Genomic DNA, 23,132 nt, shown 5'->3' on the forward strand with positions numbered 1-23,132 from the left:
TTAAGCAAAGGTTCCACATTCTAGCAGCAGAGAGAGAGAGGATTGAGAGCAGGAGGACAGCCACAGCTGGGGGCCTTTCTCTTGGATGAACTAAAGAAATAAAGCCTCTCTATAAAGACAAGCATCAGCGTGAAGCGTGGTCATTTACCTATTAACAGTTGGGCCATCACCAATTTCACCTATCATATACTCTGGAAGACATATTACAACATGAAATTGATATTGGCTTCGAAACACAGCACAAACAGTGAACGCAGTTCTCAGACTCAGAAGAGTCTGTAAAAATGCAGGAACAGCAGGAGGCAATTGGCATCCACAGAGAGACCTGCCACTCCAGGGAGACACATTCAGCTTGGCAACTAATCAGAACACCACCTGCATCATCAAGGGCTGGAGTCAATGCTTCATCCAATACCAGGGCCAAGTCACTTGGGCGCACACCACACTGAGATGCAAGCTCTGCTAACCAACCTGCAAGCTTTGTCATTGTTACAAGTGCTCTTCTCACTACAGACGATGATTATGCAGCTGGACGCTGCTTTAACAAAGCCACTGCTTCCCGCACTGCAACCACTGTTCCTACCTCCACTATCACGGTCCAGGTCTGGATCACGCTCAGCACCAAGACCCCTCAGCCCCCGGGTTCGAAGGGTCGTAGCAAATCACCCAGGCTGCTTAGGTCTTTCCAACCAGGCCATCAAAGGCTCTCACCGCTGCGGAAGGCACAAGAAGAGGGTGAACTGACTGATACTGATGGGGACAACCCCCATGACACATCGTCAACCTCCATGCATACACCCCAAAGGAACAACGACTGGGATACTGACTCTCCTCCGGAGAACCACCAGAGGAGGAAGCCCCAAATCCCTCCCACCTCCCCACCCCCCGGATGACAGCTCAGGGTCCACACTATGGTCACAGCAGCCTGCCATGAGTTTGGCCTTATTGCTTCAAAGGACAAAAAGGAGTGCTTCTTATTCGACCATATGGGGAAGAGGAGGAAGGCAGTAGTCTCCATACCACTCCTCGATCACGTATGGCAGTAAGGCCTTAAGGTCATGAAACATCCATTTACAGCATTAGCAGTAAAGGGACGGTGAGATTAAAAATATAACCCCCTGGACTCCACCCCAAAGTGTCTTATCTCACAACCATCTCCAAAATCAGTGGTGTCTGCGACGGCAGGCCGAAAAGCCAAATCAGATAAGCAAAAGTGTGCGGTTCCCCCTGATAATGAGGCACGCAAAGAGGATGCATTTGGCAAGACATTTCTGGCAATAGGAGGGACCAGCATAAACGCAGCCAATTCCCTTGCTATTATCGCCCACTACGATCGGGCAATGTGGCATAAACTAGCGCCCATACTCGAACATCTCCCGCAGTATAAGAGGAAAGAAGCTAGGGCAATCCTCAACGAGGGCAAAGAGGTGTCCAACCACGGTATAAATATGGCATTGGACCTCGCTGAAACTGGGTTCAAGTAGGTTGGCAATGGGGTGGTTTTAAGGTGCTATGCGTGGCTCAAGTGCACAGACTTTTGCACTGACGTCCACCACAAGGTAGTAGGCATGGCGTTTGAAGGGGCCAGTCGCTTCAGCCCCAACATAGATGAGGCCCTCAAGGCTATAAAGACAGATTTGAATACAGTCTGCTTCCTAACATCTTTACAAAACCGCTGGTCCTTTCAGACCTTCATAGGAGACCCAGGAAGAGTGGGTACAGCCACCGCAACCAGAGGAAGTAGACAGTACACCAGATGTTCGTCGTACTACTCCCAGGGGTATAAAAGATCATACAAGGTCTATCAAAGGTCTAAGGACTTCAGGCAGATACAACGGTGCAAACAACCTGCCAGGTCCCAAAGGGGGCGGCAGGGGAAGCAACAACAGTGACTAACCACCAAAACACAGTCAGGTGGAGGGACAGGTCTCGCAGTGCGCCCACAACTGGAGAGACATAAGATCTAACAGATGGGTTCTAGAATCGATAACACACGGCCTAATTCTAGAGTTTACTTGCCCCCCCCCCCAAATCCCCCAAGTTGCCAAGATCTGGCACACAAAAGAGTGTTGATAATAGAGGTACAACGCATGCTACAAAAAAAACCCATAAATAAAGTTCCAAGTAGATACAGGGGAAGGAGAGCTTTCTCCCGATACATTGTCATTTGAAAATCCAACGGCAAGTGTCGACACATTTTGGATCTGCGCAAATTAAATAAATTCATAAAAAAACAAAAATTTACCATGTTAACCCTACAACAGGCCATAAAAGCGGTGCAACACCACAACTATCTGCTGTCCCTGGATCTCCAGGATGTGTATTTCCACATCCGAATCCACCTAAGACACAGGAAGTACTTCCACTTCGTGGTAAATGACATCCACTACCAGTTTCGGGTGCTACAGTTCAGCCTAAAATCAGCACCCTGCACATTCATCAAGTGTCTTGCACCAGTGACTGCCAGCCTCTGCAGGGAAGGCCACAATGTCTACCTCAATCTGGACAATTGGCTGGTGCAGGCACCCACCATGGCAAACGCAGAACACTCCACAGCGGAGACAGTCCAGCGCCTTCAGGACCTGGCATTTGCCATCAATTACAAAAAATCCTCTCTTCGGCCATCCACGAATTTGGTATTCCTTGGCACAGAGTTCTCAACAAGGAAACCAAAGGTACGTCCATCAACAGAAAGGGTACGCAGCCTCATGGCATTGATCCCAACCTTCAAGTCTAAAAGGTGGCTAACAGTGCGTCACTACATGCGTCTCCGGGGAACTATGGAGTCCTGTATCCCTCTAATACCCCACTGCAGACTCCAGATGAGACCTCTGCAGGAATTCCGTGTGGCAAATCGGTCCCTGACCTTGGGGACCTGGGGGGACAAGGTCTCAGCCAAGCTAATGAAATGGCTCCAGTGGTGGGCCAACAAAGCCAACATCACCAGAGGAAAATCATTCCAAGACCCATCCGTCCACACACTCATCACGGATGCGTCCATGGTAGGGTGGGCTGCACACATCAACCAGCTCATTGTACTACCTCAGGAAGCAGGGGGAACACGGTCCATGACTCTGTGACAAGAATCACTACACATCTGGCACTGGGCAATACCCCACGGCATATCCCTGAAAGCATTCCATCTCCGAGGAGTAAAAAATTAGACGGCGGACAGCTTCAGCAGGCAAGTGTCCCAGAACCACGAGTGGGAGCTCGTCCACCGCAGCCTACAGCAGCTATTTCAACATTGGTGTCACCCATCACTGGACCTGATTGCCACAATTACCAACAAGAAATGCAAAATGTACAACAGCAGGACCCTGCAGCTACGGTCAATGAGGGAAGTTTTCTCCTTCTTGTGGGATGATGGGCTGTTCATGTACACTTTTCTCCCCATTCCAGTCATACGCCAGGTAGTGCAAATGATCAGATCACACCCATGCCAGGTAATCCACATCACCCCGACTGCCTCACCAGACCTGGTACTCAGATCTATTTCAGCTCTCAGCGGATGAGCCAATTTGACTCCACAATCACCCAAACATCATCTCACAGGACATGGGGAAGATTGTGCACCACGGTCCTCAGTCCCTGCGCCTATTAGCATGGCTCCTGATTTAACAGAATTCAGAAATCCGACGATCCCTCAGGAGTTCAGGGACATTCTATCAGCAGCCAGGGCTCTTTCCACCAACAAGTCCTATAACCTGTAGTGGAAAAGATTCTGTATCTGGTGTGAAAGGCAGCAAAGCACCAACCAGCAAAGCATCAACCCACTCCAAGTCACGCAAGAGGAGCTACTTCCATACCTTCTCTCCTTGGCAAGCAGGGTCTGGCCCACACGTCCATACGGGTACGCCTGGCAGCCATCTCCAGGTACACCAGATGGAGTAACAGTAGCCCACTGTATAGCAATGGGGTGGTGAAGCATTTTCTTAAAGGACTCTTCCAAACCTTTCCTCCAATGGAACAAACTTCTCCAGAATGGAGTTTGAACACAGTTTTGGCATGCCTCATGACAGAGCCACTCGAGCCAATGGCCACTGCCCAGCTCAGGTACCTCTCCTGGAAAATGGTGTTCCTGGTGGCCATCAAATCAGCCAGACAAGTGTCAGAAATTCAGGCTCTAGCAATCAACGAACCATACCAAGATTTCAAACGGATAAGGTGCTCCTTATGACTAATCCATGTTTTATCCCAAAGGTCCCTTTCATAAAAACACGATAATTGCCTTGCCGGTTTTCTTCCAGAAACCAACATCTGCGGCAGTGATAGTCCTTCATTCATTGGACGTCAAAGGAGCACTTAAATATCATATCAACAAAACCAAACCCTTCAGGAGTTCAACGCAACTCTTCCTCACCTATGGACCAGCTAATGAGAGGAAAGCCCTTTTTAACCAGGGCATCTCTTGGAGAAGCCGGCTGTCTCTCATCTTATCCTCCACACCAAATCTGTTGGCTGTCTCTATGACCTTGAGCTGGCTTTAGAGCATCCAGAGGCACAGAAACTGCTCTTCTGAACATCCGTAAAGACCTGCTCTCAAATCTTGACTCTAACTCTTCCTCTGTCCTCATCCTTCTTGACCTCTCTTCTGCTTTCGATATAGTAAACTACAACATCTTGATCTCCCGTCTTCGTGATGCCCTGGGCATCACAGAGCAGGCCCTGGCGTGGCTAGCGTCCCTTCTCTCAGATAGTCCTTCCCAGGTGGAGCCTGGTTCCTTTCTCTCCGCCATCCCTCTCTCTACTTGTGGTGTTCCCATGGATCAAATCTAACCCCCTGCTTCCTCAATGTCTTCATGGCACCTTTGGCCCACATGATCTCTTCTTTCACCTCCAACTTTCAGTGTTATGCAGATGACACACACCTCTCTTTTAGGCTACCCTCGGCTTCTTCCACCTCCTCGCTCATCCCTGACTGTTTGTCCGCAATTAATTCCAGTAAGACAGAGGTCGTCCTCATTGGGACCCCTGCTCCTGCTTTCCCACTTGCATTCTGGCCAGCCTCCCTTGGTCCTGCGCTTTCACCCACCAGTGAGGCAAAAGATCTGGGGGTCATCTTCGACTCCACTCTCTCTTTACCTTCTCACATCTCAGACATCTCTAAAAAGTCCCACTACCAGCTACACCTCCTCAGAGGTATGCTACCTTTTCTTACTTTCCCTCAGAGGCTCACTTTCGTATGGATTGTGTCCTCCCACGCATTCCTTATCTTTGATATTCCCATATCCAGCTTGCTGCTCTGGAAACTTTTCAGTAGAGGGTGCTGCACGTCGATGACTGTCGAGTCGATGTCCTTCGAAGGCCTCCGTCCGAACATCATCGTCATCACTGGTATAAATAGTTGTGCACAGCGTCCGTTGCTCAGTTCCGTTTTTCCACGCTTCATGAGCTTCGGGAACGTGACGCTCGGTTCTGTGAAGAGAATGAAAATTTGTGACTTTCTGTCAAAAAATCCTTTGAATACTCGAGTCGAGATGGCCTCTTCATCAGCTCCATCTACGCTGCGACCCGGCTTTAAAAAATGTTGAGATTGAGGGGCAAAGGTGTGCTTGACCCCAGAGGGTCTCTCTATGGTGCCTAGGGCCAGAGCATCCCTGTTCGGAAAGTGAAGAGTGCCTTTCAATGGCGGCGAAAGCCTTAAGGGAGCACAGAGGGAAGTTGGAGAGAGCAGGCCTACAAAATCTATTACCCCTACCAAAATTTCCTCGGATGAGTCGAGACCGCCATCTCCTCGTCGAAAGAAACACTCCCGATCGAGGCCCCTGAGCGGATCGTATCATTCATCCGCTTCGAGACATACCAAGAAAAGGCATCACAAATCGCCTTCCACATCATCCTCCAGTTCACCAGAGAAAGTAACATGCCCCACTAAAAACAGCTGAGAGGAATTTCGAAAAAGATGATGAAGGTGTTCGAGAACGTGGCCTTGCCCCCCTCAGAGACACCCAGAGGCGATACCCCAGGAAAAAAACCTTGTAAAGTTAAAAGCCACAAGTTGTCGACCTCGGCAAAACATACTCCTCGAGAGCATCACGGACCCTCGAGTCGAGCCAAAGCCTCTTCGACGCACAAGGTGTCGACTCTGTCGACTCACTCATCGACGCTGATAGCTGCGTCATCGACGCTGACTCACACATCAATGCCGATATCTGTGTCATCGATGCCTTCGGCACCTCTGATGAAAGAGAAATCTTCCACACCTCGTATGTCAACCCTGTCGACGTCGATCACTTCGCCATCCTCAACGCTTTCGTCAAAGACATCAAAGCCGTTGTCATTTCTGTCGACGTCATCAAGGCCAATTACTAATCTATTGAGGCCAATGACTTCTACATCAACTGTAACCAGTTTAGCCCCTCCTGTAATGACTGCTACAGCTCCTCCCTCTTTGGAAAAGAGCTACACACCACTACCACGCTCTGATTATTTCAGAGCTCTATCCTCAATTTATGAGGAGGGTGAGGATTCAGATCTAGAAAGACCTTTTGGTCTAGAAAGAGTTAGACCCCACATTCCAGAAGAACTAATTTCTGAAGAAGTGAGGTTGAAAGATTTACAGGATTCCTTGCACGAAGCAAGTGGAATAGATACTTCCCCTGAGATAGATTTTAGCAAACCTGAACCAGGGGAAAATGCTGAGAGTAATTATAGGTCTCTGATGAGCAGAGTCATGGAATATATGGGATGGTGAGACCTGAACCCTCATATGAGCAAGATGACCTCACGGACATACTTGACAGAGGACCACAAGATGATCCTATTGTTCCTTTTCACAAAGCAGTATCCAGCAATTGGGAAACGCCGGAAGTCATTCCAGCAGTTAGTAAAAAGTTGTCTGTGAAATATAGAGCTTTATCTGCAGACCCACCATACCTGTCTAAACATCCAACCCCTGAAAGCTCGGTTGTTCAGGCAGCAACTTTGTCAGGAAGGCAAACAGTGTATCCCACAATCCCCCAGGATCGTGATGACAAAAAAAGTTGATGCCATGGCCAAGAAGGTTTTCTCGGCCTGTAACATGGGGCTAAAGTCTGCAAATGCCACATGCACGCTGGCAAGATTCAGCCACATCCTGAGTGTCTTTCAATGGTGGCTGATCATCTCCCAGAAGGGGAGGAACAATATCGTTTCTTGAATATTATCAAGGACAGGAAGGTGCCATGTGTGAATCCCTCCAAACCTGTCTCGACTCTGTTGACAGCATCAGCAGAGCCGTGGCGGCTAGTACCACAATCCGCAGATTCACGTGGTTGCGGCAATCTGGTTTTGCGCTTGATGTGCAATCCAGACTTCTGAATATGCCCTTTGATGGCACCCATCTATTTGGAGAAAAAACTGATGACAGTTTGGAGAAGTTGCAAACTTCCAAAGCGGCGCCCAAATCCCTAGGAGCTGCAATTAGACAAACTCCAAACTGCCCCACAGGTACGCCCTGGAGGGGTAGGTCCTTTTGCTATTACTCTGCATTCGGAAAAGGCAGAGGACAGCCCGCTCAAAGGGGCCCGAGACGATTCATGCGTGGTCGACGGGGAAAAGGTACTAAGTCTGCATCTGCCGGTGCTGCTTTACCCTCAGCATCTGCTTCAGCTGCCCCATAACCCCTATGAGGTCTTACATCACAAGACATCAGTGGGAGGCAGGTTAACTCAACATCTGACAGAATGGCAGGCTATTACTTCAGATGCTTGGATATTGGAAACAGTTGCCAAGGTTACTGCCTGCCTTTCCTACACACACCTCAGAGTCATCCACCGGGGATCAACTCTTTGATGTTTCCAGCCCGCTCCTTATGCAGGAGATTTTGGACCTGCTACAGAAAGGTGCTATAGAACTGGTACCTGCAGCCGAGAGCAACAAGGGTTGGTACTCCCCATTATTTCTAATTCGGAAAAAGGACGGAGGAATAAGACCCATCTTGGACTTGCAGGAATTGAACATTTTACTACGGAAAGACAAGTTCAAGATGGTTACACTTTCTCAGATCCTTCAGGCCCTCCAACTCCAGGATTGGTTGGTATCTCTGAACCTTCAGGATGCTTACTTTCATGTGCCAATACATCGAAGCACAGAAAGTACCTGAGGTTCACCGTTGGCAGCTCTCTATCTGTTTCCGGTTCTGCCATTTAGTCTTCACCAAGCTAATGGCGGTTGTGGTAGCGAGTCTCAGGAGAGGGGGGATTCACATTTACCCCTACCTGGACGATTGGTTGATCAGAGGGAGTTCCCCGGAACAAGCTCGGAATCATCTAGATATTGTTTGCCACTCCCTCCACAGCTGGGCTTCTCCCTCAACTTCAAAAATCCCATATGATACCATCTCAAAACCTCCTGTTTATTGGAGCAATCCTGCACACATCCCTGGGAAAAGCCTCGCCACCAGAGGTGAGGGCTCAAGTCATTTTACAGATGGTGACAAAGTTCCAAAATGCTCAATATCTTCCAGCCTTTGACTTTCTGAGTTTGCTCGGCCTGATTGCATCCTGCATCTTTTTGGTGCCTCAGGCCCGCCTGAGAATGAGATCCCTCCAATGGGCTCTCAGGACCCAGTGGTCACAATTCTCGGGAAATATGTCAGATCTCCTTCAAAACCGAACGGAGTTGTTCTGGACCTTCAATGGTGGCCTGCCCAGGAAAACATCTTTAATGGAGAACCTTTTTGGCAACCATGGCCGGAGATGACGGTAGTGACGGATGCCTCACTTACGGGGTCGGGAGCCCATACCAACAATTCGACCATCAGCGGTAGTTGGTCTCCATCGGAGTCCATACTACACATCAACCTTTTAGAGCTGAGGGCAATCAGGCTAGCGCTGAAGGCCTTTTTCCCCTCTGTACAGCGAAAGAATGTCCTGAAAATGAAAGACAACACAGTGGCCATGTACTACCTCAACAAAAGAGGGGGTATAGGGTCACTGCTACTGTGCAGAGAAGCAATGCAGCTCTGGTTTTGGGCAATAAGAGAAGGAATCTCTCTGTGAGCAGTCCACCTAACCGGAGAGATGAACATGGCGGCTGACGCTCTGAGCAGGCAGAGCACAGTATGCCACGAGTGGGAACTAGCTCAGGAAGTCCTTCAAGAGATCTTTGCCCTTTGGGCAACTCCTCAAGTGGATCTGTTTTCAACGAATGCCAACAGGAAGTGCGAGCTGTACTGCTTCAGGTAATTTCCCCCCGAGAGGAGCTCTACGGGATGCATTTGCGGTGGACTGGGAATATCCGCTCCTTTACGCATTTCCTCCAGTCCCTGTCATTCCTCATGTAATAAGGAGGTTGAGAATGTTCAGGAAAACCATGATCCTAGATGCCAAGGATTGGGCCAGGTGAACGAGTTACCCGGACCTTCTAGACATGTCCATCTGTCCTCCGATTCGTCTTCCACAAACAGAGGATCTTCTCTCGCGAGAGGAGGGTCAGGTTCTCCATCCGGATACCAGGACTCTGAGCCTTCACTCATGATTTCTGAAAGGCTGAGGTACAAAGATTGGGACCTCCCGGATGACGTAATGGAGGTGTTTCTTTCGGCCAGAAGGCCAGCAACCAAATCACTATACCGCTGCTGTTGGAACAAGTTTTGCCGCTGGTGTAGAGATAAAAATGTTGACCCTTTTTCATGCAATACACCGATAGTGTTATCTTTCCTTTTACACCTAACAAATGTATGACAGATTGACACAGTCAAGGGTTACCTAGCAGCGCTCTCCATTTTTAACCGCACTTCTCAGAAACCCTCATACTTCAAAATACCCTTGGTTATTCAATTCTTGAAAGGGTTGACCAATGTTTACCCCCCAACTCCATTTGAAGTCCCCCTCTGGGACCTTAACTTAGTCTTGACATTTCAAATGGGTACTCCTTTTGAACCCCTTCATTCCTGCCCGGTGAGATTCCTCACCTTCAAAACTGTTTTTCTAGTGGCAGTAACTTCTGCATGGTGGGTTAGTGTGTTACAAGCTTTATCCTGCAAACCCCCTCGCACTGTGTTTCATAAAGTCAAAGTTGTTCTTCAGGTGAAGCCTAATTTCCTCCCAAAGGTTGTGTTGGAATTTCATACTGCGCAAAAGATAACCTTACCTTCATTTTACCCTCCTCCTCATCCGGGGCAAGAGGAAGAAAGGCTGCACCGACTTGACCCAAAGCGTGCTTTGAGTTTCTACATCAGCAGACTTGCGAAACTCAGGCAAACAGACCAATTGTTTGTGGGATACGCAGGGCATAAACTGGGCCTAGCCATCACTAAACAAACCATTTCAAGATGGATAATTCCTAACTATCCTAGAACTGGCAAGTAAAGACCCTCCTCAGCACCTGAGGGCTCATTCAACCAGGGGTATCGCAGCTTTGTCAGCTCTTCAGAGGGGAATTCCAATGAAAGACATCTGTGCAGCTGCCACATGGTCGTCTGCACACACCTTCACTAGATTCTATAGTTTAGACTCCTCCACTAGCCAGGAGACCAAATTCGGGAAAGCTGTATTGCACTCTGTGCACAATTAAAACATACTAATTTTTACTCCCTCCTCCTGGACATATTACCTCTTTGGGAGACTATTAAACATAAGGAATGCGTGGGAGGACACAATCCATTCGAATAACAAGCTACTTAGCCAACTGTAGCGTTCTTTTTACTGGATGTTCCTCCCATGTATTTCTTAATGCCCCTCGCATCCTTCCTCGCAGTAAAACATCCCTTGTAGTTGCAGTCTGCACTCCATCAAGGGTAGTAACCGTCTCATCCTGCACAATACCTAACTCTTCAAAACGGAACTGAGCAACGGACGCTGCATGCAACTATTTATGCCAGTGATGACATCGACGTCAGGACGGAGTCCTTCGTGGGACATCGACTCGAGAGTCATCGACTCGCAGCGCCCTCTACTGAAAAGTTTCTGAGCAGCAAGCTGGATATGGGAATATCAAAGATAAGGAATACGTGGGAGGAACATCCAATCGAAAGAATGTTACAGTTGGTAAGTAACTTGTTAGTCTCCAGAGCCCTGTTCTCTCTAATGATAATGATGATAATTTCCCCCAACCTCTTCAACTTATCCAGAACAGAACCGCAAGACTTATCCTTGGCGTCAAGCCCAGGTACTGCATCTCTCTGGCGCTGAAATCTCTCCACTGGCTCCCAGAGGCTGCAAGGATCAAGTTCAAGTCCCTCTGCATAGTCCACTAGGCCTTCTGGGGCCCAGGGCCCGCACTACTTACAACGCTCTCTCCCTAAATACTCCCCTTCTAGAGCCCTCCACTCGGCCTCTTCCAACTCTTTGCGGGTGAACCGCATCTCCAAACAGAGATTTGGGGGGTAGAACTTTATCCTCTGCAGGTGCCCTTCTTCGGAACAGCCTCCCTGCCTCTCTCTGTCTTGGGACGGATCTCCTCAAGTTCCGGAAACTCCTCAAGACCTTCCTCTTCTCTTCCTCTTCTCTTCCTCTTTTTTTCTCCCTCTCCCCTGCTAACCCCCTTCCTCCTCCCTCCTGCTTTCTTCCCCAACTCTGCTCACTTTCGCTAACTGGTTGCCTGGTACACCTCCAGAGCCACACAGGTACCAGGCTCAACCACCAGTCCTACACTTGCCTCAGGGGCTCTGCACTTTGCCTCGCACTGTGCACTCGGAATACGTTCCAGGTGAGAGCCAACCTCTTCTGCACTTAACCCATGTCCCTAATGGACTGGGCGCACTTGCTCCCTCCCGCCCTCGCACTTCCTGTCTGTGCACTTGCATGACCTTGAATGCACTAGGACTAGCAAGATCGCTTGTCCTCTCCTCCCTTTGTCTTCCCTCCCTAGCTTGGTTGCACCTGGAACATTTGTGTATAGGCGCATTATTGATTATCATTATCAATCTGAATATCGCCAGGCCTACCACAGTAGTTTATTTTTCTGTACTCCTTGTCATGCACTTGTATTATCTGGCAAGTCGTTAGGCCTAGAACAGCAGCTTATTGATTGTTTGCACTTCCCTTCTCCCCCTCACTTCTCTCCTTTTCTCCTGTCATAAACTTGCACTAGTAGAAATGCTGCTGGCCTAGTATACTAGTTAATTTTGTTAGATCCTTTTGTTAGATCATTCGGATACTTCAAGACCTAAGAATGACTGTTAATGTTCCTTGTTCCCTTCCCGCCTTGAAGCACTTTGAAGCACTTCACTTGTGTATAAGCGCCTTGCAAATAAAAAAATTACAAATACAATCTCAAAGTGGGTTTCTTCAATCATTTATTTCTGGCATAAGTCAGCGGGGAAGCCTCTGCACGCTCCTCCCCATGCTCACTCCACGAGACCCACTGCAGCATGCTGGGCGGACGTATCCATCACAGACATTTGCCAAGCAGCTACATGGTCAGTGCCGCATACGTTTACAAGGCGCTACTGGTTGGAGAGGCAGCACAACACAGACATTCAGACAGGGAGAGCAATCCTGCAGCATCTGTTCCAATAAGGTACGCTTTTGCGTTTTGGGCATGTACGCTTTTTACCTTTGGGAAACGACCAGCTGCTACATACTTGTACGAAACCTATTCACAAAATGTGAATCTATGAAAGATCTAGTGCTGGAGAAGGTGTATGCTTCTTACCTGTAACTCCTGTTCTCCAGCATTGGTATCTTTCAAAGATTCACAAGCGCCTTCCATCCTCCCCTATAAGTAAACACCTGTAGTACTCACTGATCTATTCAGCATCACGGGTCAGATTCTGAAGGGAGGAAGAGGAGGAGGAGCTAGTATATTAACTACTCCAGGTCCCATTGGTGGGGACAAAAAGCACCCATGAAAAGGGTGACAGGCTACAAAAGGGAACATTTTCTTTGCTTTCAGCAAGGGAAACCCAGAGGTAACCAAGGATCCCCAGCCTGATGCCGGGGAATATTTACAGCATGTGAATCTATGAAAGATACCAATGCTGGAGAACAGGAGTTATGTCAGAACCATAAAGGGAGAGAGTATCGACACTCTCCCCGGAACCACAGAAGCCGATTGGATTCAACCCTCCCACTGTAGTTGACACCGGTGCCTGATGTCTGAAGTCACAGGTAACCGCGTGGCAGCCAATGAGGGGAACAGGGATTAGAGAGAGGTCGTGGATAGAGAGGGGGAGTTTAAGGAAACTGGAAAGAGGTTGAGGGAAAACTAGATTGGATGGGTGCGGGGAGGCATAGGGAAAGAACATACACACATAAGTGTTCACACCACAAGCTTGACTAACCAGACCTGACCTAACCTGAATCCTGCCTGTACCCCTTAACTCCTTTAACTTCATGTCATATAAGCCCTTGCACTCCACACTCATTTCATGTACCCCTGCTTGACACATAACACATAGCTTGAAACATGAGGGTGTACTACGACAACAGAAAACACTTAGCAAGCAGTATGAGAAAAAACAAGGGAATTCTCCCATATGAATGTACATGACTCATGGCCTAATAAGGCAAATTGAAGCAACACATAAGACATACATATACCATGACATGATAGCCCCGAAACTGCTGAGACAGTCGGTTAATGTTCCTTGGAATGGTACATGTTAACTTAGCACACGTACCCTTGATCATGCAGAAACTCTAGCTTACTTCGTTTTGACCTTTGCCCCATGTTTTTCCAAGATGTATTTAGAGGTTGGCCCAAAGAGACCCTATATTGCCATTCCCCACATTTCAGTTCTGAGACATGAGGTAGTGCTTTCAACAACAACAAACTAATAACATGAATGCAAGCGTTTTTTCACTTATCTTGTGGTCCGGGAGCCCCACGGGTCTGCCCGGACATGAAAGAATTAAGCGAATCACCACCGCAGGGCCTGGGTAGTTGCTCTCTGCTCTGTACCTCGCCACCTCGTCCCGCTCCTCTGTCCTTCTTTGGAAAACGCTGCATCCTGCCGTTCCGACTCTCAATGAACCGCACCAGGCACAAGCGGGTGGCGCCTGATAACAATGTTGCAATCACACACAGCTGAGAAGGCGCGCAAATGAAACCCCAGTCCTGGGAAATGTAGTTTTCCACCCTTCTGGGCTATCAGTTAAGGCCTTCGGTGCCCGAAGCACCCTCAACTGGCCCAACCACCTTCCCTGACAGTACATCCTCTCCCAGGGCCTTTTCCAGGTCCTGGTTTCTCAGGATTTTGCACATGTCTCACCAATTTTGGAGCATGTACTGCTCCTGCTTGTTCCCAGTCTTCCGGTCCATAACTGGACCATTGAATTAAGTACCATAAACCATGTTGCTTTCTCCTGGAGTCCACAATCCACTTTACTTTGTATTCAACTTGCCCCTCGGTCAAGATAGCTGGTGGTCCCTGTGTGATCACCCCTGAAGCTGCAGGTTTAAGCAGAGATACATGGAAAACGAGATGTATCTTTACATTTTTTGACAAGCGTAATTTCATAGCCACTGTTGACACACAATGTATAATCTCATAGGGGCCAATAAGCCGAGGTGCAAACTTGCGAGGGCCCAAGAACAGGAGATTTCAAATAGACAGCTATACCCTGTCTCCCACCTTATATTTTGGTGTTTCCTGGCGTTTCTTGTCTGCCTGTGCCTTATAGGCAATCTTAGCCCATTCTAGATTGCAACGTGCCTTCCGCCTGATGTCAAGAAGCAACTCCTTCCGCTCTTAAAGAACAGGAATCTGTTCCAACTCAGGCAAACTCTCTGGTTTCATATTTTGTTCATGCCCATACAGACATTCATTTGGTGCCATGCCCAATGAAGCATGTTCAGTGTTATTATATGTGAATTCCGCCAACTACAAGGCTCTCACCCATGATTCCATATCGTCCCCCAAATAACATCGAAAATATTGTTCCAATGTCTGAATCACTCTTTCTGTCTGTCTGTCATTCTGAGGATGATAACTCATAGACAGAGCACAATTGATTACTGCAAAACAAAAAGGCCATGGCTGGAAGGTATTGAATTAATCATAACCACAGGCACTCCTCTGGGCAACCCTCCAGACCATCGTTTTTTAAGCCTGCAAAGCCATTGCAGAAGGGGAAAACCCATATGCAAATCATGCTTGATCCTACCCCAAAAGGAGAAGTCCAGCCCTAACTGCTAGGTCACATTCCTTCTGCAAGAGGCCACAAGCATCCCCAGACATGTTTCAGACTTGTTGGGCATCATCAGTGAGGTGTACCCTGGGTCACTAGGCTCGGCAGACTCGGGACCCACGTCTGGGCATACCTGTCTTACTTGTGGTGACTTCAGCAAAATAAAAAGGTGATGGCTGGAAGGTTTTGAATTCATCATAACCACAGGCACAGCTATGGGCAACCCTCCAGACCATTGTTTTTCAGCCTTCCAACCCATTACAGAAGGGGAAAAACCATATGCAAATCAGGCTTGGTCATACCCCAAAAGGGGCAATTCAGCCCGAACTGCTAGGCCACATCCCTTCTGCACGTGACCACAAGCACCCCCAGACATGTTTCAGCCTGGTTGGGCGTCATCAGTGAGGAGTAGCTTGGGTCTCTAGGCCCAACAGACTCGGGACCCACATCTGAGCATACCCGTCCCACTAGGGGTAACTTTACCAAAACAAAAAGGTGATGGCTGGAAGGTTTTGAATTAATCATAAACACGAGCACGGCTCTGGGCAACGCTCAAGGCCATCGTTTGTCAGCCTGCCGAGCCATTACAGAGGGGGAAAAACCATATGCAAATCTGGCTTGGATCTACCCCAAAAGGGGCAGTCCAGTCCGATCTGCTTGGTCACATCCCTTTGGCACGAGACCACAAGCATCCCCAGACATGTTTCAGCCTTGTTGGGCATCATCAGTGAGGAGTAGCTTGGGTCTCTAGGCCCGGCAGACTCGGGAGCCCCGTCAGGGCATACCGATTCCACTCGGGGTGCCTTTGGCAAAACAAAAATGTGATGGTCGGAAAGTTTTGAATTAATCATAATCACAAGCAAAGCTCTGGCCAACCCCCAGACCTTAATTTGTCAGCCTGCCAAGCCATTACAGAAGGGGGAAAACCATATGCAAATCAGGTTGGCCCAACCCCAAAAGGGGAACCCAGCCTGATCTGCTAGGTCACATCCCTTCTGCACGTGACCACAAGCATCCCCAGACATGTTTCAGCCTTGTTGGGCGTCAGCATTGAGGAGTAGTTTGGGTCTCTAGGCCCGGCAGACTCGGGAACCATGTCTGGGCATGCCTATCCCACTCGGGGTGACTTTATCAAAACAAAAGGTGACGGCCAGAAGGCTTTGAATTAATCCTAACTGCAGGCACAGCTCTAGGCAACCCTCCAGACCATTGTTTTTCAGCCTGCCAAACCATTACAGAAGGGGAAAAACCATATGCAAATCAGGCTTGGCCATACCCCAAAAGGGGCAGTTCAGCCCGTACTGCTAGATCACATCCCTTCTGCACGAGACCACAAGCATCCCCGGACATGTTTCAGCCTTGTTGGGCATCATCAGTTCGGAGTCGCTTGGGTCTCTAGGCCCGGCAGGCTCGGGACCCACGTCTTGGCATACCCGTCCTACTCGAGGTGACTTTAGCAAAACAAAATGTTGATGCCTGGAAGGCTTTGAATTAATCATAACCACGAGCACGGCTCTGGAAACCCTCTAGGCCTTTGGTTGTCAGCCAGCCGAGCCATTACAGAGGGGGAAAAACCATATGCAAATCTGGCTTTGTCCTACCCCAAAAGGGGCAGTCCAGCCCGATCTGCTTGGTCAAATCCCTTTGGCACGAGACCACAAGCATCCCCAGACATGTTTTAGCCTTGTTGGGCGTCATCAGTGAGAGGTAGCTTGGGTCTCTAGGCCCGGCAGACTCGGGACCCACATCTGGGCATACTCGTCCCCCTCGGGGTGACTTTAGCAAAACAAAAATGTGATGGCCGGGAAGTTTTGAATTAATCATAATCACAGGCACAGCTCTGGGAAACCCCCAGACCTTCATTTGTCAGCCTGCCAAGCCATTACACAAGGGGGAAAACCATATGCAAATCAGGCTTGGCTCTACCCCAAAAGGGGAACCCAGCCTGAACTGCTAGGTCACATCCCTTCTGCACGTGACCACAAGCATCCCCATACATGTTTCAGCCTTGTTGGGCATCAGCATTGAGGAGTAGCTTGGGTCTCTAGGCCCGGCGGACTCGGGAACCATGTCTGGGCATGCCTGTCCAACTCGGGGTGACTTTATCAAAACAAAAAGGTGATGGCTGGAAGGCTTTGAATTAATCCTAACCACAGGCACAGCTCTAGGCAACCCTCCAGACCATTGTTTTTCAGCCTGCCAAACCATTACAGAAGGGGGAAACCATATGCAAATCAGGCTTGGCCATGCCCCAAAAGGGGCATTTCAGTTTGTACTGCTAGGTCACATCCCTTCTGCACAAGGCCACAAGCATCCCCGGACATGTTTCAGCCTTATTGGGCATCATCAGTAAGGAGTAGCTTGGGTCTCTAGGCCCAGCAGACTCGGGACCCACGTCTGGGCATAACTGTCTTACTTGTGGTGACTTCAGCAAAATAAAAAGGTGATGGCTGGAAGTGTTTGAATTCATCATAACCACAGGCACAGCTATGGGCATCCCTCCAGACCATTGTTTTTCAGCCTTCCAACCCATTCCAGAAGGGGAAAAACCATATGCAAATCAGGCTTGGTCATACCCCAAAAGGGGCAATCCAGCCCGAACTGCTAGGCCACATCCCTTCTGCACGTGACCACAAGCTCCCCCAGACATGTTTCAGCCTTGTTGGGTGTCATCAGTGAGGAGTAGCTTGGGTTTTAGGCCCAACAGACTCAGGACCCACATCTGAGCATACCCGTCCCACTAGGGGTAACTGTAGCAAAACAAAAAGGTGATAACTGGAAGGTTTTGAATTAATCATAACCTCGAGCACGGCTCTGGGCAACCCTCAAGGCCATCGTTTGTCCGCCTGCCGAACCATTACAGAGGGGGAAAAACCATATACAAATCTGGCTTGGATCTACCCCAAAAGGGGCAGTCCAGCCCGATCTGCTTGGTCACATCCCTTCGGCACGAGACCACAAGCACCCCCAGACATGTTTCAGCCTTGTTAGGCGTCATCAGTGAGGAGTAGCTTGGGTCTCTAGGCCCGGCAGACTCAGGACCCCCGTCTTGGCATACTCGTCCTACTCGGGGTGACTTTAGCAAAACAAAAAGGTGATGCCTGGAAGGTTCTGAATTAATCATAACCACGGCTACAGCTCTGGGCAACCCTGCAGACCATCGCTTTTCAGCCTGCAAAGCCATTGCAGAAGGGGAAAAACCATATGCAAATCAGGCTTGGTCCTACCCTAAAAGGGGCAGTCCAGCCCGAACTGCTAGGTGTTAGGGAGAATTCTCAAAAATGTGCTAATTCCATTCACCTTAGAGACCCCCAGCAACTTTGCTGGATTTTGAGGACTTGATTTTTTTACCTGGAGAGAGTGTGACCCTTTTTCCCACTCTCTCATGTGTTTTAAAATGTGTTTTACTCTTGTGTTTCCTTTGGTTATGGAGTCTAACCAACTCCATAGGCATCATCTTTTCATGTGTGTCACACAGCACCCTCAGTGCAGTGGCACAGGGAAGCACTTTTCAGGCTTTCCCAAGGTTTAAATACCTTCACTGGGATGAACTACTGTTTCCCAGAGTAAGTAAAGTGAAATTGACTTTACTAGTGTCTTTACATTCCTAGACCCAGCACACCCTATCTTACAATAGAGTGCTGGAGGGGTTACTTAGTATCGCATGTGTCTGAATACTCAAGTAGCAGTCAAATGCTACCCTTTCCTCTCAAAATGGCTGGTGCCAGTGGTTTTACAACAAACTACCCTGATTTTCCTGACCGCAAACACCAGTAGCGTTAAATCACGGGTGCCATGTTTTTCAAGATGCCGTCTGAGCCCCCTTTGTTTAATTAGGTCCCGGTCTTCTTTTTTTGCCATTTTTCTGTGGAAAGGTCCTTCTAGAGTTTTGCTCTGCACGCCAAACCAGGTTTGGTTCCATTGTTCATTCGCCTTTGGCGGGCTTCAGGACTGAAGACCGCCTCTGGTGCCCGAGTGTCTTGGGCGGGCACGAAGTGAGGAAGGTGCCCGAAACTCCCTGTGCTTAGTCTCCTAGGAGATCCAAATGCACTCTGGTATGATTGGCTGGCTGACTGTCAAGGACAGCCACCCTGCTGGGTGAGTGACAGCTAGGCTAGAATGATCTGGAGAGAACTGAATAAAAGGCGAGTCTCTTGGCTTGGAAGACAGAGTCGGCCACTGGAACGAAAGAACCGAAGACGAGCTTGAAGAGGACGGCTGCTGCAACTCCTGGACCATTGGTTTGCCCAGTGAAGCCCTGCTGCAGGTCCGAATCGCCAAGTTCACCTCGACAGAGAAGCTCCTTCAAGGACGACTTCTCCCTTTGAGTTGATGGGACCAATCAACTCAAACCGTAAGCCACCTAGTGTAATAATCAATAACACATACGTTTTAACAAGGTTCAAACACCGAATTGGATTCACCCACCTCAGTTCTTCTCTTGTGCGGTTTCCTTCTGAACAGGAAGAAAATGGGGAAATACCTAGAAACCCCTCTGCTGACCGGAACTGAATGATCCGGTCCGCGGTGGGACCTCCAGGGAAAAATCCCCAAAAGGGAAAAAAACCCTGTACAGGGAAGGGCTGCTTGAGTTCACCGTGTCCAGAGAACTGCCTTCCTTGTCAGGTCTGAATGGTATTTCTTTCAAGGTGGTCAAGTCTGTTCACAAGGCTGATAGGTGCTAATGAGGATTGAAGAACAAATACAAAGGTAAAAATATACTTCACTACAAAAGGAGCTACCCTGAACTAGGAGGAAACCAAGAGAGAACTCCTATAGTAAAAATGTGGCTTACCCTAATTAAGGAATCAGAAATCTCCGAACGTCAGAGGAAGTGGTCTTTGAAGCAGGAACCTAAGGAGCAGTCACCATGGGACTGTAAAGAAGGAAAAAGGAACAGGGGGGTTTTCAAGGCTTGATAATAAGAGAAAATCTTACTGAGACTGAGACTGAATTCACGTTACCCTCAGGGAAGAAGGCGAAGAATGGTGTGTTCTGGAAGTTGGAAGTACTTAGGATCGGAACGGGCGCATTCCCCATAGATCAAGTTAAACTTCTGACATCTAGAAAAATTGAGGGAATAATGGTGAAAATAATGGTGAAAAGGAAACGCTATTCGGATGCCTTGCGACCTGGGGAAAAGAGAGCGGGGAGAGTGGAAATACTAATCTGCTGATGAAACCTACCCGCTAGCCGCTGCGTGCTGGTTATTGGGAGCAGCGTCTCTGTCACGAAGTGAAAGTGAAAGTAAACATCATCGTAAACGGTCCTTTGTTTGACCAGCCCCGAGCTAATAAACAAATAGAAACACAGACAGATTAGAACTACAGGGACCCCCTGATCTAATGCAAATGGGATACTACAGATTCCTTAGCAAGTAGAGAAAACAAACTCACGAAGCGTGACTGATCTCTCTGTAGAGTAGCAACGCACTGGAGCACCTTACGTGTATCCTGATATGCGTTGCGTGCGTCGGGAGGCGGGGCTCCCAGCACGTCGTCGGCAGTCGGAATCACTAGTCCGTTGCCGGCAAACAGAAACTCCTCCATATTGTGAGAAGGAATCGAACTCTGTGTAGTAATCTCCTCGCATTGTGATATCTCATGGATGGCATTCATCACAGTATGCCCCCTCCTAAGAGTATCGCCCTCTGGTTTATTCGGATGTTTTAGATGAAATTCTCGAACCAGTCGTGGGGCATGAACTGCGTTGTGCGATTCCCAAGTTCGATCTGAAGGGGAGTACTCCTTCCAATCCACCAGATATTGAACCTTCCCATGGTGGAGTCTAGAATCACTAATACCCGATACTTCGTATTCTGATCCTGAACATCGTTGTATCGGCGGAAGGCGCATCAAAACCTTTGGATGAAAAGGACTACGGACATCTGGTTTCAATTGTGAAACGTGGAAAACCGGATGAATTCGTGACCACATCACAGGGATTTTGATTTTGAAAGCTGCCGGACCGATGGCTGAAATCACACGAAATGGGCCTAGATATCTCAGAGATAGTTTTGAAGGTCGAAGGTGTCTAGGCAGGAACCGAGATGACAACCATACCCAATCTCCGGGATTAATGACAGGAGCCAGAGTACGTCGCCGATCTGGAAATATCTTCACTCTTTCTTGAGACTCAGAAAGGGCTTTTGTGGCTGCTAGATGACCCTGGTGTATCTGTCCCAACAATTGATCCACATCTGGAAACTTGATCTCCGAATGTTTGCTCGTGGGAAAACTGGTCGGATGAAAGCCGTATGAACAAAAAAAAGACGAGGTTTTGAGTGAGGAGTGATAGGAATTATTATATGCAAATTCCGCCAGTGGAAGCAAGTCAGACCAGTTATCATGGGCCTCAGAAATATAATTTCTCAAATATCCTTCCAAGGTCTGGTTTAGCCTTTCCGTTTGCCCATTGGTTTGGGGATGATAACCAGAACTTAATTCCTGTGTAATTCCTAATATTTTGAAGATCTGTTTCTAATATCTAGAGGTGTACTGGGACCCTCTGTCAGAAATGATGACTTCCGGCAATCCATGTCTGGTAAAGATCTTATCAATGAATTTTCGTGCCATCTGAGCAGCCGATGGTAGTCCCTCCAGTGGTTCAAAATGAGCCATCTTGGTGAAGGCATCAATTGTCACCATAATGGTAGAATGACCTCTCGAGGGGGGCAAATCAACTACAAAATCGGTAGAGATGATTTGCCATGGTCGAGAGGGTATGGTCATTTTTACCAATTTTCCTAAGGGATGTTGCCAGAGACTCTTAGTTTGCAGGCACATAGGGCAAGAATTGATGTACTGTTGAACGCCGCTTCATAATGCCGGCCACCAGAAGTACCAGGAAATCAATTCGCTGGTGGTAAAGCATCCTCTATGTCCTGAAGATTTAGCATCATGGCACCATTTCAAAGCTTCTTTCCGTAGGATCTTTGTGGGTAGAAAAACTTGACAACCATGAAAATAGCATCCATCTTTCATGGTCAGAGTTTTCTGTTGCGCCAGCGAGAGCCTATTCAAAGCCGACGGACCAGATTGTTGTTCCAGTAGTTTCCAGAATTTGAGGGGTTTGGTCATCTTCAACGTAGAACACGAAAACATAGGTTCTGATCGGAAAGGATTCAATGGTGAAGGATCCTTTCGGGAAAGAGCATCTGCCTGTAGATTGTTTTTCCCCGGAATAAAGGAGAAGATGATTCGAAAGGGGGGAAAAAAATGGGCCCATCTGGCCTGTCTGCTATTGCAGGTTTGTGCATATTGTAAGATGCGCAGGTTATGGTGATCTGTTTTAACCTCAACAGGAGTAGCCGCCCCTAGTAATAAATGTCTCCATTCTTCAAAAGCTCTTTTAATGGCCAAGAGTTCTTTTTCCAAGACCATATAGTTCCATTCAGAATGAGATTTATGACCCTGAATATCTTTTTGTAATAGGACTGCACCTAGAGCATGTTGGGAGGCATCGGTTTCGATAATAAACTCCTGAGTCTGGTCGGGGGTCTTCAAGATGGGAGCCGTAGTGAATCGAGTCTTCAATTCTTCGAAAGATTCCTGAGTGACATTAGTCCAGACATAGGGAACTCCTTTCTTTAATAGGTTTGTCAAAGACAGAGTAAGAGAGGAGAAGTTTGGGATAAAATGCCTGTAAAAATTGGAAAATCCTACAAATCTCTGGATCTCCTTACAATTTGTAGGTACAGGCCATTCCTTAATGGCGGACACCTTCTCTGGATCCATGGAAATTCCTTGAGCCGATAAAATGTAACCCAAATAAGTAACCTGGGTTTGGTGAAAGGAACATTTCTCCATATTACAATACAAATGGTTTTAATGTAGTCGACTCAGGACTTCCTGGACATGGATCTTGTGATCTGAAAGATTGTTAGAAAATACTAGAATATCGTCTAAATAGACAATTACAGAATGAAGGAGAAGATCAGAAAAGATATGGTCCATGAACCTTTGAAAAACTGCAGGGGCGTTTGATAATCCAAAGGGCATCACCTGATATTGAAAGTGCCCGAAGGGAGTCCTGAACGCAGTTTCGAAGGGATTGTGTCCCCCGACGTATTCC

This window comes from Ambystoma mexicanum, chromosome 3p, assembly GCF_040938575.1.
Source record: "Ambystoma mexicanum isolate Mex_15411 chromosome 3p, UKY_AmexF1_1, whole genome shotgun sequence".
In the NCBI taxonomy this organism is placed as follows: Eukaryota; Metazoa; Chordata; class Amphibia; order Caudata; family Ambystomatidae; genus Ambystoma; species Ambystoma mexicanum.